This window comes from Acinonyx jubatus, chromosome A1, assembly GCF_027475565.1.
Source record: "Acinonyx jubatus isolate Ajub_Pintada_27869175 chromosome A1, VMU_Ajub_asm_v1.0, whole genome shotgun sequence".
Classification (NCBI taxonomy): Eukaryota; Metazoa; Chordata; class Mammalia; order Carnivora; family Felidae; genus Acinonyx; species Acinonyx jubatus.
This window is the reverse complement of record NC_069380.1, coordinates 181,945,508-181,958,085: the sequence shown is the minus strand read 5'-3', so window position 1 is coordinate 181,958,085 and position 12,578 is coordinate 181,945,508. Positions and strand designations below refer to the sequence as shown.

At 35.7% G+C, this 12,578-nt stretch overlaps 1 pseudogene; it reads right to left on the bottom strand.

Moving 5' to 3' along the window:
- Nucleotides 1–7,606: 7,606 nt before the first annotated feature.
- On the bottom strand, nt 7,607–7,689 carry LOC113594944 (uncharacterized; annotated as a pseudogene).
- Nucleotides 7,690–12,578: the final 4,889 nt, after the last annotated feature.

The window sequence follows — 12,578 nt, the reverse complement described above, 5'->3', positions numbered from 1 at the left end:
TGCCCTCCTTTTTTCCCCTAATAACTACATGTGCGTCCTCTTTTCTCTTTCTGTAGGATATTCCTTTAATATCCAATTTATTTTCTGATCCCCAAAGCAACCTTGCCCAAATCTAAATGTCTAATCTGTAGTCAGTCCAGCTCCAGTTCATATCTGCAAAATCCCTCAGACATTTCAATTTTCCATGACTTCTAAATCAACAAACACACAGTAGTTCTATCATGTAAAACACCTAATTGAGTAATTACAGTAGTAAATAGGCAGTATATTTTTTATTTGGTGTTAACTCTATAATGTTAATATGCTATGGATAGGTGAGTCTTAGTTTTTTCCAGGTTTTGAACTTCGGGGTTTTCTGTGGATATAATTACCTTTAAAAGATGGCAGAGTTTTTTATTTGACATTCTTACACTTATTTACTCCTAAGGTAATAAAATATTGTTGGATATAATTAGATTTCAGATCCCTCTTACCATGTAATTCAATGATTCCATGTTTCTCAGCACTGAGTACTTAAGTCTGAATTTATATGATAATCAGATTCTTGTGAAAGGAAACAAAAAGGCAGGTTATTCGAAAGTTCTTAACTCAGAATTAGATATTTTTCATAATATATAAAAACATGTAGATGCATTCTTACAGGTTAATATACATGTCAGTCATACTATTTTTTTTGAGAAACTACACTTATCTAAAAAATAGTTTGAAGACAAAAAGATGCACATACAACTTTATTCATTAAATAAACCTTTGATTATTTCTAATGGATCTAGAATTATTAGCTGTATTTTATATAACTTATTATATACACATATTTACTACAAACTACGTCCTTTATCAGTAACATGATGCATTAGTTCTATTTTGACCCCCAAGTTCATTGCCTTTCAGAGCTTATTTACATTGGGTTGTTCCCTAAGATTCTTTATACTTTCATTTAAAAGTTTTCTTAAGGAGTACATGTGGTCCCAGAGCCAATGAAATCAAGAAACAAAGACAAGGAAATCTCTATGAGGCAGGAGACAGAGTCCTACTACTATCACTTGTCTACCCCAAATCTTTTGTGTCCCCCTGATAATGAAGGTCCTCAAAGGTCAGTAGGCATTTCAAAGCATGCTATTCCACATAAATTCACATATATTTTTATAAAGTATTAATGTCTTCATTGCTATATCTCACAAAATGCCCAAATCAGTTGTGGTAATTTAGAGATGCAGAATCTTTTTTTACAAAAAGATTTTCTTATGAAGGTAGACTTAGACAATGAAGAATAATCTTAACTTTTATCAATTACTGCCTAATCTCATTCTCGTCTTCTCAGCAGGTCTGAATGTGGAATACTTTTAAAAACTTTAATCTTAGATCATTATATCTAGAATATAACGTTTAAATGGAATTTGGGATTCAAACAGAGGTCTAGTGTTTTCATCTCAGTGTGGGCAAACTGCCCTCATCATCCACTTTTATCACTTTTCTCTCTTCATCCTCCCAGAACTGAATCTTCATTCTTTGCATTTCTATTGTATTTCAGAGTCTGTACTTCACAATTTAGGAATAAAAAAAAATGTGGCTTTACTCTGGCGATAGTTATTTCATACTTAGTCATGTTTCTCAACAGAACTAATATCTACTTTAGGATGGAATTTCTCTCTTATGTCACTTTAATAACAAGAACATTATTGGGCTTGCCTACTTAAGCATGTATAAAGTGTCAACAATAACAGGTCACTCAACAAATTATGTGCAAGTAGCCACTTATACTCCACGAATGTCAAATGCTGGGCAAATTTCACTGGAATAAGCCACAATGTTTCTACCACAAGAAGAGCAGAAGTTTGGATCATATAAAATATGACCTTCTTTGGCAACAAATGAGGATTTTGTTTTCATGTTAACTGTATAGACCCAAAAGAAAAGAAATGTCTCATGAAGAAGTATAAACATTGTCTCCTTGTTTTGAACAGATTTAATATGGGTCTAAGACCTTGGCATTATTCCATTCTCTGTCCCTGTACCTGTCCAAACTCATGGGCATGCTGAACTAGGGAGATTCATTTAGGGCATTGTGGGATGGGTGAGGGGAGCACATCTGCTGAATGGAAGTAAAACAGAAATGAACCAGATGGCAGGAGTAATGAGGATGAAGAGAAAAAAGGAAAATTCCCCAAAGATGTACCAATGCTATTATTACATCTGCTGAGGAAAAGTTGACTCAAAAGGGGGCCAGCATGGTTTCCAGACATCTGAATGAGCTGACTCAGTCAGGGGTTACTCTGCAGGGGTAGAATTAGAGTTAGTTAGGTACAGAGAAAGAATGGAACAGAAAGAAAGAAATGGACATGTTGCCTGATTTCTTTTGCAAGAACATTTCTCCATCTTTGGAAACTACAAATATTTACCGACAATTAATATACTTCTGATTCTAATCAGCATAAAGTTTGTGAAAAGTAATTTTCTTTAAAAAGACCCACTGCTATCACCACAACCAACTTCAGCTTTTGCTTTCACTAAAGCCTTTTACAGCAAAATTTGCTACAATTTATAAAAAGGAAAAAAATAGCTTATTTAATTTCCCAAAGTCTACAAAAATGAAACAAAAACAGAGATTCTAAAGATATTAAAAGATTATTGGTTTTGCGTCATTTACTTGGTATAGAATTGACAGGAAACAAGCACTTTTTCTTTTTGTTAGAGAGAGAGAGAGACTGTGCCTGTGCCTGTTCCTGTGCCTGTGTTTGGGCAAACCAGGGAGGCCCAGACGGAGAAAGAGAATCTTAAGGAGGCTCCACACCCAGGGCCCAGCACAGAGACAGATGCGAGGCTTGATCTCACAACGATGAGATAGTGACCTGAGCCAAAATCAAGAGTCAGGTGCTTAACCACCTGAGCCACCATGTGCCCCAAAAGGAGACTTTTTTTTTTAAGTAGGTTCCATGTGGGGCTTGCAACTCATGACTCTGAGATCAAGATCTGAGTTTAGATTAAGAGTCAGACACTTAACCAAATGAGCCATCCAGGCACCCCAAGTGCTTATTTATTTTATTAGGTATCTTTTTTTATACTAAACCACTTAGAACATATAAAAATAAAAAAAATTAATCTCTTTATCACAAGGAAGTGACTAACATTGATAATCAATATTATTTAACAGAGGACAATAAAATAGTTCAAACATTTATATATATATGTATATATGTATATTTATATATACGTATATGTGTATATATGTATGTATATGTATATACATATATATAAAAGGAAGACAACTGCCAGGAAAAGGGGAAGGGAGAGATAAGCCACAGTAATAATCTCGTTAATTAATTCCTAAAATTTGGATTATAAAAATTTAGAGCAAGGTTAAAACTGCTTTCTACTTTCTTTTTATTTGATGGGGATGAAAACAAGATGCTATTTTACCTGAACAAATGTGCTTACAAAGGGGTCTGAACCACTATGTATTATTCCAGAAACTACCAAAATTGGAAATGAACAAATTAACTGAGAAGTAGGAGAAGAGGATAGAAGTTATAGGGATAAAAGTTACCTACTGCCTGCTCTACAGAGAGAAATGGATTTATAGCAAAAATAGTGATTATGGTGATCACACACAGATGCACACACACACACACACACACACACAGACACCAGTTGGGTCAAATTCTCTTGAAACAATTTAAAATTAGCCTCTGATAATATTTATTAAAAGCATTTCTTATCTCAAAAAAAATTAGCAATGGAACATCACTGTATTGTGATGACCTATAGTGCTATCCCTTATTGTGGAAAATAAGTTTTGTAGGAGTTTAGTATACTTTATAAGTTATCTTAGGTCTTTGTAGAGTAAATATTAAAAATTTGGCAAAATTGCAACTTAATAAAAGTGCAATATGAAAACAAATTTTAATACTGAATGGTTCCTAATTCCATGGTGAATGGGGAAACCACTAATAGAATTTGATAGATTCCTCCAATATTTCTGATCGCTGACCTACATATACAATAGTGTTTTCATGTCCTTAGAGAGTTTTCCCTAAATGCAGGACATCTTTTACTGCCAACCTAAAAATCCTCCACAAAGAATATAACTGAATAACACAATAGAACAAGAAATAATGATATTTGTTAAAAAACAACAACAACAAGTTCCTCAACATAAGAGGAAGTGATATATATTAAGTATTCATGATGTACTGTTTAAGGGTCATACACACACACACACACACACACATACACACACACAATTTAATCACTCAATGACCCTATAATTAAGATAATATAATCATCTATATTCTATAGAAGGAAAAACAAAAACAGACCAAGAAGGTTAACTTTCTTAGCTTCACACAGGTAGAAAGTTGCCGAGCTGGATTTGAAGTCAGGCAGTCTGGTTTAGGATCCTACGTTTAATTGTAAAGTTACACTGCCTTTAGGTCAGGACAGCCTTGATACTTAGGAAGTATAATTTCATTGTTCTGCCTCTTTCACTTTGAATAAACGTTATTTTCCAAGGTTAATCTGTAAGGTAAAATAAAAAATGTATGTGTGTATTAATCCAGACAATATTTATTATCATAATCATAGCCATGTAGTAAATGATACATGCAATGAAAATAAGATTCTAGAAGCACCTGGGTGGCTTAGTGGATTGAGCATCTGACTCTTGATTTTGGCTCAGGTCATGATCTCATGGTCGTGAGATTGAGCCCCATGTCTCTCTCTCTCCTTCTGCTTCCCACTTTCCCTCTCCCCCCAAAAAAAAGAAGAAAGAAAGAAGGAGAGAGAGAGAAAGAAAGAAGGGATTCTAAACTAGCTACATATGCTTAGATTTATGAAACAGAAAAAAAATTTCATCATTTATTATAAAATATAATTGAGAGAATTAAACTATTAGTTTAAGAGCCAATAGCAGAAATAAACAATATTTAGCAAAGAAGTTTGGAAGAATAAATAGCCCATTGGCTTGACCAGGATGGGCTAAGTCTGAGGCAGAGAGACATTAATAGCTATGTATCCTATATAATAAAGTAAGAGGAGTTTTGAATTTCCCAAGTCAGTCATTCAGAAAGGAGTGAGGGAGCCAGAGAAAGAGAGAAAGAGAGAGAACAGACCTATTCTTAAGTGGCAATATGACTACTGAGAAATTTCTGAAGATGGAAATGGTTGAGGGACTTTTAAAACTAGGAAATCTATTTTTCAATTTTAAGTTATCTTTATAGTAAGGCAACACTCCCTTGACCCTACCTTATTGCTCTAAATAAGTGTTTCTCATAGTGTGATCTCCTGACCAGCAGCCTAAGCATTATATAGGACCTGTTGCAAATGCAGATTATCAGGAGCCATCTGGACCTACTGAATCAGAAACTCTGGGGTTGGGGTGCAGGAATCCAGGTTCAAGAAGCCCTCCAGAGGATTATACTGTGTGATAAAGTTTGAGAACTTCTGACCTACATATAGTAGAAGTCTGATGTTTCCTCACTTAAGAAATTAAAGAAACTGGGTTACAGTCCAGCATAGATGTCCTGAGCAAGAAGTGAGATGTAAAATGAAGAAAAAAGAATTCACCTAGGATCAGGAAATGAGCCAACAGCAATGAGGTGTTCAATTCAATTAATACTTGTCACTCACAAGAAATTGCAAAGGTATTGTGAGAGACATTGAGTTTACCAGATTCTGTAGCATAGGGATTTGAAACTAGTTTATAAATCTTAAATGACGAAATGACTAATCATAGTAAACAGTATGAAGACTTGGGGAGTAGTACATAATATCTGATAGACAATCAGGCAGTTTCCTATTTGGAGAACTATTTAGATTTTTCATAAATAAAAAATATCAATTTCCTTCTAGTTTCATTAGAAAAAACCTGACCCATTGGAAAACAATTTTGTACAGGAAGAGTTTTTGAACTTCGGTGTCATTCTGAGAGTAAAAGTAATTCACACATGGGTAGGTTGCTTCTTGTGCTTTGTTTAAATTTAATACAATTTAATAGTTATAGAATTATTAGGTTTTTAAAATGTATTGACAATGTAGTGTTTTTTAAATTTTTTAAAATTTATTTATTTTAGAGAGAGAGCCATGCATGAGTGGGGGAGGGGCAGAAAGAGAGGGAGACACAGAATCCAAAGCAGGCTCCAGGCTCTGAGCTGACAGTAGAGAGCCAGATGCAGGGCTCGAACTCGTGAACCACAAGATCATGACCTGAGCCAAAGTCAGATGCTTAGCGACTGAGCCACCCAGGCACCCCCTCACAATGATGTGTTTTGAAATAGCTTAAAATGGTTGTTCCAATTTGGGGAGTGCACAAATCCGATTTGTAGGCAAGGGAACCTACTGAGAGGTTTGCCAATGGGGACCACTTCTAGATTGGGGATAAAGTGGTCTGAGAAGCTATAGTTGTTCTTCAATGGCATCCTGGGGCAGAAAGCACCATATTTAGCTGGAGCTATTTGTAAGTATTGATACAGGTAGGAAAGGGGAAGTAAAAATATAGTCAAAAACAGTAGTAGGATGTATGGAAGCGATGCCATACTCTAGAGATTAACACTCAGTACACTAATCAAAATCTATACTATCTTCTTTTCATAATTGTCCCTTAATTTTCATGTGGACAATCAAGTGACAGAAAATGCAACTCAAACTGACCTCTGCTCTCCTTTCAATCTGTGATCTTCTAGAAGACCTAGACTGCACCCTACTCTACTTCCCCTCACCTTCTCACAAACAACCAATCACTTCCAGGGAAGCTCATGACTCTAGTCTAGACAATAACATCATTGTGTTTTCCAATGACAGTATTCAGGAATTTAGGGTTAAAAATGCAATGCAATTATCTAATTATACATCTGTGGGTCAGGTCTAGGGTTTTGTTTTAACTGTTGGTGGGAATTAAGATTTCTTTTCTGCTGAATCAGAGCTCTGAGTATAATATTGGGAACTCATGGTTGACATTTTGGCATTTTGTCATTGTAAAGGGATAGTCAATCTGAGAAAAGAGCCAAGGAACAAGAGAGCAAAGGATTTAGGTTGAGAAACAGGTCGCGATTGCTACCAAGTCCTTGGGTATAGTCGCACCTGAAATTAGAACTCTCATAGCACATTTTAGTTTTGTGAATTAAAAAAAAAACTTAATGCTGAAGTCATTCCAGTTGCATCATCCAGTATTTGAGAATTAAAGACACCTGATAGGCGAGTAAGAAAAGAACAGCACAACCACTGATGGGTTGATTAGGAAAACATCTCGTGACAGGCTCCAAGAAATGTGGAAAGAAGGCTTTTTTCACTCAAAATAGGCTGTGTGAATGGAAAGCTTCAGAGATTTAAGCACAGATTTCTGTGTTTGCTCATTAGGGATTGCTGAATACACTGCCCACTTTGGCATGCCCATTGTTGGGCTAACTGGAAAATATCAATGTCACAGCTCTGTAATATTCATAACTAAAAATTAGTACATTATCCTAAGCTTCTTCAAGCTATATCAATAGTTGCTGCTTTACATTTTATTGTCAAAACCTTAAGAACCGCAATTGTTGAAAGGAAATCCTAGGGTTGATAACTATTGTGAAGCTGTGTGTGCCCCCATCCATTTCTGTCACTTTTCACCGTTTCAGCACACACTGATGTCTGCTTTCAGCAAGTACTCTATGTATTCAGAGAAACTATAGAAATGAACCCTGAAAGTATAGTCTTTGCTTCCAGCAAGTAAATGCAGCTTACTCCCTAGAGGCTTTATCTGGCATCCTTTGCTCAAACATGGGACAGGCTTAAAAGTTTAGGGAGGTAACGACCCCCGGGAAGCAAACCCAAACCAATGATGAAAGGAGACAAGAGGGTAAGTGCCCCAGCTTGCCCACTGTTGGGGTGGCATATCTATGAAGCGTGTTCTGTTCAATTCCCAGGGGTCTCCAACAAGCTTTAGCCCCAGTTTTCAACAACATAATCAGTTTCTTAACTCATCCTTTTTGGGCTTCTTTCCCTTCCATATCTCACTTTCCTATTTCTCTACCATTGTTCCTGAGATCACCTCTAAAATGAACTTACACTCAAATGCTTGTCTCTGGATCTGATTCTGTTACTAATGTGGGCAACCAAAATAAATGAATATAGACGGAATCAGAATAGGTAACAGGAAGTAAAAATAGACACAATAAAGTTGAAGGTAAGAAGAACCTGAGAACAACATAATTTAAGTTGGAAAGTTCAGAGCTACTTCACACACAGACAAGCTATGTCTATTAAATGAAAAAGCTACTTAGAAGAGCTTCAGTGAGAAAGCACACAAATATACAAGCACCGACATTTAAATTTTTTTTAATGTTTATTTAATTTTGAGAGAGAGGGAGAGACAGAGCATGGGCAGGGGAGGAACAGAGAGGGAGGGAGACACGCAATCAGAAGCAGGCTTCAGGCTCTGAGCTGTCAGCACAGAGCCCAACAAGGGACTCAGTCTCACAGACGACGAGATCATGATGTGAGCCAAAGTTGGATCCTTAACCAACTGAGCCACCCAGGAGCCCCTACAACCACCTACATTTTAATAAACAAATTATTTTCCAATCCTGAGGGTCAATATGATTGCATTATTTTCCCTGCATGACAAACCTTATTAAGATATTCTGGAACTTGGTCTCTGTATATAATGAGCATATACTCAAAGAAATTGACAGGCAGCTTGTATCTTTGCAAAATCACCCAATAATATATTCTGTAGTAGAACAACATAAGTTTTCCAACAGACAATAGCAAAAGAGTTACAATGAACAGGCAAACTTTGGTATCAGAAATCTGGAAATAAACTGTCAAGCAACCTCAGCCTGAAGTTTAATAGCTTGTGAGCCAAACTTGTTTCCAGTAACTAATTCTGTTGGTTATTATCTGCTACAGGACCAAAGAGAACAGGACCTGTGGAATTCCCAGTTGCTAGGAAGTTATAAAGAAAATCCTAGAAGAGTGAAAAAGCCCACAAATATCTCTGCTTAAAATAAGCAGAGATTTGAATACCTGTTCTCAAAAATAGTAGGTTAAAACCTGGGTGGGAAACATTCACAATGGGATAATAATAGGGCTAGCATGGAGCACCTGGCTGGCACAGTCAGTTAAGTGTCCGACTCTTGGTACCAGCTCAGGTCATGATCTCACTGTTCCAGAAGACTGAGACCCAAGTCAGGCTTTAGCTGACAACACGGAGCCTGCTTGAGATTCTGTCTATCCTTTCTGCCCCTCCCCCCATCTCTCTCAAATAAAATAAAAAATAAATAAATAAAAATAGAGCTAGCAACAGGCAGAAAAAATGCATTAGACATGAACATACTGCCCATAGGAAAAGATCATCTTTATTGAGCAACAGGACATTAACTAGTACAATGCTTCCCCACCTCCCTACAACACTTTAATATTTTACTATAATTTCAGAATAAGGACAAATACCATATCTTATTCCCACGGAGGGGAAAAAGACAGTAATAAAATCTAATTTCAATAGCTAGTGACCATTATACTTTCCACTTTGTAACCCCATTATATCCATTTTTTTTTACTCTCTGCTCTCTCTTTAATTTGGCACATTGATTTGAAATTCAATGAAAATCTCATTAAAAATATTTTTGGAGTCAATCCAGACAGTAATAAGGAGAGAATGACCTGTAGGTGGTCTAGAATGTACTGGATACAATGCTGATGAGGACTCACTGTCTCTGAACACAGCTGCTCCTGATGTGTAGTTTATGTACATCATTATTCCTGGGACTTGAATGACACATCTGTCCCCTAAAAGAAAAAGGGAAAATCTTAAGATCCCAAAGTCTACATGTCCATTTTTTTTTGCAGTGATCAGCAATAAACTCTAAGACTTGCCTTAGTAATGGTCCCCAACCCTGGGATGATCCAGGGCAAGGTTCCAAGTTGAAACTCTGCCTCCTTACAGTGCCTACATTGAAAACACAGTATGCGTCTAATAGGTTGGTTGGATCAGCCTGATTCCATAGCATGCAATCTGTGTACACATGATAAAAAAGATGAAAGAACTCCAATCTAAGTTAGAAATAAATACACAGGGGACATATTTCACCTAATTCATGTAGGCTCTGTTGGAAAGTAAAAGGTAACAATTTCTCATTGTCACGCTCATAAATTATATTGTAGCACTACTATTAACTCGATGTAACACACACACACACACACACCCCTCCCTGGAAGATTTTAATCCAAAGCTAAATCATTTAGGGGGAATGAAAAGAGACTGTATTGAAGTACAGTAAAAAAAAAATTTAAATTTGCTTAAAAGAAATTATGGGACAATCACAAGCTATTATAAATTAGCTCTCTTTTAAAGGACATGACATGAGGCATTAGAAGTTAAATGCGGTCTAATGCAATTGTTCATGATTGAATTTATACTCTTCAAGATTTTCAATTTATGCTAGGGAGTGTGCTTTATCTTTTATTCAAAAGTGATTAGGATTTTTTTCCCATTTTAAAAATGGACAAAATGAGTTGCAAAGGTGGTATTGCCAGACCATTACCTTTCAGGGAAGAACTCAGACTAAAACTCTTGACCCAATTGTGATGCAAGGTTTTATAAATTTGAAGATTTTTGAATTTTTAATTCTAGTGTTGGGGTGAGAAATTGATGTATTATTTTCAGACTAAGTTATCTGACCAAAATAATATACATTTAGATACATTCCGGAGATGGTGAAAACTTTGAAAACATTTTAGTGTCACACACATCTTAGTTTTTAGCATACTTAGTTCAAAAACTCTAGATTCATCACAAATTAGAACCTTAGTTATACAATTAATTCTACCATGCCTCACTGAAATGCTATCACATAATGTTATTTCCATTTAGTATGAAAATTTTCTCAAAAATAATGAAAGTAACAACCATAGGGAAAACAATGGTTTTAGGTCACCATCTTTTGACTTATTTCATGATCCCTCTCATAGAGATCTATGTGAAAATATTTTCACAAAATGTATCTTATTTAACTTATATGCCTTCTTTTAATATGTGATGTTTCCTTTTTTAAATGTTTATTTTTTTTTATTTTTTGAGAGAGAGAGAGAAACAGAGAGAAAGTGCACACAAATGGGGAGGGGCAGTGAGAAAATCCCAAGCAGGCTCCACACTGTCAGAGCAAAGCTTGATGCAGGGCTTGATCCCGTCAACTGTGAGATCATGACCTGAGCTGAAACCAGGAGTTGGACACTTAACTGACTGGGCCACCCAGGCACCCTTGATGTTTCCTTTTTAACATGGGCATCAAGGTGCTCAGAAATATTTTTGATCATTTATAGTTTTAGCTTTCTATCTTTCCTTTGCATACTTTTCCTCCCATATCCCACCATAATTAGGATATTTTCAATTTCCCCCATGTAATGGTATTCTTAGTTCTTAATATTTTAATATAAAGTGCCTTATATCCTCTTGGAACAAATATGAAGTAGTCTATTTGCTAATGATAAAGTCATTGATTAATCCCTAGTTGTCATATATTGGATGCATATTCATACTTTATCTTGTTACTTCTGTAGGATTTCTTTTTCTTCCTATTCTGTAGTTCTTACCTCTCCTAGTTTTACTTTTAATTCTCTAGATTCTGACCTCAAGTCTCCTTAAACAACCATTTTTTTTCTACACTTATTTCAAATACTGGTATTTCCAAATGTTCTTACTTTAGCTTTTTGTCCTTTTCACTTGATAGGGTTAGGTAATGTCATAACATTGTATCTATGCTGTTGGTATCTATTGTCCCACTTTATAAATGAAGAAACAGACACAAAGAAATTTACAAGATTGTTCAAGGTTATATATTAAATTATAACCAGAGCTTTTAATTTTAACAGTGTTTATATTCCTTCTGCCATTTCACATATGTTTCTAAGATGAGTTGCCATAATAAAACCAACAATATCTCTGTGATTTGGACAATATCTGTTTCTTGTTTTTGTTATATGTTCTACTTTAGTAGAAAGTCTCTACTTTACTACATCCTGGGGTCCCAACTGACAGAGGCTTCACCACCTGGAAGGTTGCCTTCCAGATTTGGTGGTTTTAGAGGTAGGAAAAGGAGAATTGGAGGATTGAGTACCTGTAAATAAAAACTTACTGGAGATGTGAAACACACATCACTTTTGCTCATATGGTCAAAGAAAATCACATAACAGTGATTCTAGAAAATGAAACTTTTGGATTGCCAGGTAATTGTGAGTGAAAATAATGCCTACCACAATTTCGCCATAAGATAGAATATTCACTATATATTTTATAATTGTATTGGAATCTTTAAGTCTTAGGGTAGGAATTCCATTACTTCCTTCTCAACAGCACCATAAATTTTAGTTCCTCTCTGACATTTTGTGTGCTCTTCAATGGTGGATGCAAAAGTGGACAGATACTTCCTATTATTTTAGCATAGCAAGCATCCAGACACAGAACCTAAGCTGAGACAATCAGATATCTGTAAGGAAATTGAGGCCTGTGACTTGCTAGAAAAACAAAGAAGGATGGAACAATCATTCATTCTGACAGAGCAGACTGACCAACCATTGTTATTATAATGATCATTGTTCTGGTT